Here is a 3,741-nt window from a genome sequence, read left to right as displayed (position 1 = left end):
AAAAGACAAAAACAAAAACAAAAACAAAACACTAAATGACAACAACAAAACAATACACAAACGTACACCAAACAGAGAAAAAAGAGATCAGAGGTGGTTGCCAGATGCAGAGGGTATAGCCTAGGAACTGGAGAAAGGTGATCAAAAGGTACGAACTTCCAGTTATAAATAAGTATTAGAGATGCAATGTATAGCATGGGGACTATAGTTAACACTGCTGTATAATATATAAGAAAGTTGTTAAGAGAATAAATCCTAAAAATTCTCATCACAAAGGGAATTTTTTCTTCTAATATATTTATGATGATATATGTTAGCTGAACCTATGATAATAATCATTTCACAATGCATGTACATCAAACCATCACACTGTATGCCTTCAATATATATAGTGATATATGTCCATTATTTCTCAATAAATTTGAAAACAAGAACAAAAAAATTCAGCTGGGTTTTACATGTTTTCTTTCAAGTCTAATAACATTATTGTAAGCTGTCCTGGTTTCAATCAAGAAAGTTTTAATCTTGGGGCACCTGGGTGACTTAGTCATTAAGCAGCTGCCTCTGGCTCAGGTCATGATCCCAGGGTCCTGGGACTGAGCCCCAAACTGGGGTCCCTGCTCAGCAGGAACATGCTTCTCCCTTCCCTCTCTTACTCCCCCTGCTTGCATTCCCTCTTTCACTGTGTCTCTCTGTGTCAAATAAATAAAATCTTCAAAAAAAAAGAAAGAAAGAAAAAAGGAAGTTTTAATCTCTTCCAACATAATTTTTATATATATTTAGAATAAAATTATAAAAACCAATTTGCTGCTTGATACATATTAAAAATGCATATCATTGCAGCTTGATACATATTAAAAATCTTTATGTTGTAAATCTTCAGTATGATAGGAAACTCAATCTATATCAAACAATTTATTGAACAGAACTTTTAGACAGGAAACACTAACAGATTGCTTTTGTTTATGTTATTAAAATCTACCATTTACACTAACTATTCATGCAAGAAATTTTTTTAAATTAAATGCATTCTTACCTGACATTTAAGATACATTAATGTACATTAAATCTATTCAAGCAAGTATTTAAAGTATTTACTTCTTAATAAATTGTAGTCAGTGGAGTTTGGCCTAAAATACGGCTGCATTTTATGATTTTATATTTTTAATTAAAATTTTATAAATTTATTATATTTTTCATTGTACAATTTATCATTACAGTATTGGCAGATAGTGAGATAGTATTTTTAGTTAACTTCTGTTCTATTACAACTTCTATTACTGGAAGTATACTAGTGGCAGTACCTAGATGAACTACTTTCTGGATCAATAATGATAAGAAAATCACATTTTTAAATGTGATCATCGGGGTGCTATTTTGCACATGAGTGTATAATTAATTAATAGATTCTCAGATTTCATCATTTTCTTAAACATCAGGGACAGGATAAGACACTGAGATACTTTGGTGAGTGAAACAGCTACAATATTCTGACTCATGAGTCAGGACTAGAGTGGAGTTATATGTATAGTTGTACAAGTGTATGCATTTATTTCTGATGAGAACAACTAGTTTCTTCTTTATGTTACTTCATTGATTTATTGGGCAGATAATGAGTGTGATATGATAAATGATACCTTCTTCAATTAGCTGTAATTCTTGTGAAGTACAATATTCCAGTAAACTTTTTAAACTAAACTTGCTTCAGCTATTGTGACTGGAAATTTTTCTGGAACGTGCACTCCTTGTGGATTAGACCCCTTTTAGAAGCGAGATTCCCGTCTATAACCCATCCCCGTCCTTCCCCTAAGTGGCACGGAGAACTGTATCCCTATCCCAGCAATATGGCCTTGGCTGTCTTGATTGTTCTAAATGACCCTGAGGAGCAGAAATGGATAAGAAGTCAGAGAATTTTGCAGAAAACCTCCAATATGCTTTGTGAAGAGAAAGAGAGAGAGCTGAACAGAAGATCATTGTACAACTGTGTACTCTGATGAGGAGCTGGTTGACATTACTGACAATACATTTTCAGTTGCCTCACTGTGATTCCCTCCCCCACCCCCAACACTCACTATTTATCTGATCGGGGCAAGCACAGAGAAGACAGATAGCTGCTTTGGGTGTTTTGTTTTTGTTCTGTTTTTGTTTTCTGGAATGTGAGAGTCAAGGACACAGAATAAGAATGTTCAGACATATAGAAAAATATATGAAGATGGAAGAGCTTTACAAAGCTCTCTTCAGCTGGATCACCTCTACTCTTCACTCCAAATGCTGGTAAACACCAGCACCATCATTTAAGACTTGCTGGTAGGACCTCCTCTATCTGTGGAGTATGTCCTGTGCACCTGCCTTTTTGCCAGGCGGTGAGCAACACCACTTTCGCTCATCCATCACACGGAATATACATTTCTCTTGTGCTGCTGCATTGTCTCCAGCTAAATGGCACCTTGAGGCTAGGAATTTGTATTATTACAACATTTGACTTCGAATACCTAGCACAATATGTATCAATGATAGTCATTCAATAAAGCTCCAAGGGATTCTTTTAAACTTTGAAATAGCAGGATGACTAAAGGAATGTGTTCAAATAAACATAAATGTAAAGCCTGTGAAACTGGAAGAGGTGGAGGTTTTGAAAGGCATATGGAAATTAAGGGTTGGTACTGACTTGAGGGATAACACAATTGCTTTAGGGCATGTTGAGTTTGGGGAGAAAGAAACATTTTAGAATGGCAAAGAGAGACTGATGGTATTGGACAGAGAGTGTGAAGTCTCTGGAGCAATTAGGAGGCCCAAGGAAAAAATTATTAATAACAGAGAGTTGAGTGAGTACATTTCCCTCTAAGACAGATATATATATATATATATATATATATATATATATATATATATATATATTTTTTTTTTTTTTTTTTTTTTTTTTTTTTGAGAGAGAGAGAGATATCACAAGCAGTTAGAGAGGCAGGCAGAGAGAGAGGGGAAAGGAAGCTCCCTGCTGAACAGAGAGCTCAATGTGGGGCTCCATCTCAGGACTCTCATGGAGTCAAAGAGTGAATCTCAAGGACAATGGAGAGTGAGTTAAGCTATAGCTCAGTTATGATTAAATAGTCAACCCCCTAAATAAATAACTCCCTTAAAGGTTGCGAAATGTCCTTTAAGTAACCTCTTTATCATGTCAACTTGTTTTTCAAAGCTCATCTATTAACATCTCTACAACAGTTTTCTGAGGAATGTATCAAATTTTATCAAGTGATCCTTCAGTTTACATTCTATCATTAGGAAATACCATCCAAATAACCAAAAACATTCATATCTTTGGTACTTAATGTTCACTGGCTATTAACCAAAAGTGGACTTTCTGGTTTTCCTCAACTGAAAACCTCATTTTTATAACATGACCCTGTCCTGTTACTGAGAAAATAATTTTGATTTGAAGTATTTTGTAAAGTGCTGTTTTGTGCCCTAATATGGCCTGCTTTCACTTATATTATAAAGGAAAATAACAGAGAATGAGTGAGAGAGACAGAAAGTGAGAATGGAGATCTTATATGAATTTTAAAAAGCAGTACTTTGAATGACATACCTGGTGACATTTTCTAGGGATACAGTATAATAAAATAGAAGGTATGTGGGGCACCTGGGTGGCTCAGTGGGTTAAGCCTCTGCCTTCGGCTTGGGTCAGGATCTCTGGGTCCTGGGATCGAGCCTCATGTTGGGCTCTCTGTTCAGCAGGGAGCCTGC

The sequence above is a fragment of the Mustela nigripes genome, chromosome 2 (genome assembly GCF_022355385.1).
Source record: "Mustela nigripes isolate SB6536 chromosome 2, MUSNIG.SB6536, whole genome shotgun sequence".
Classification (NCBI taxonomy): domain Eukaryota; kingdom Metazoa; phylum Chordata; class Mammalia; order Carnivora; family Mustelidae; genus Mustela; species Mustela nigripes.
The sequence above is the reverse complement of the archived record's forward strand: the minus strand, read 5'-3'. Positions refer to the sequence as shown.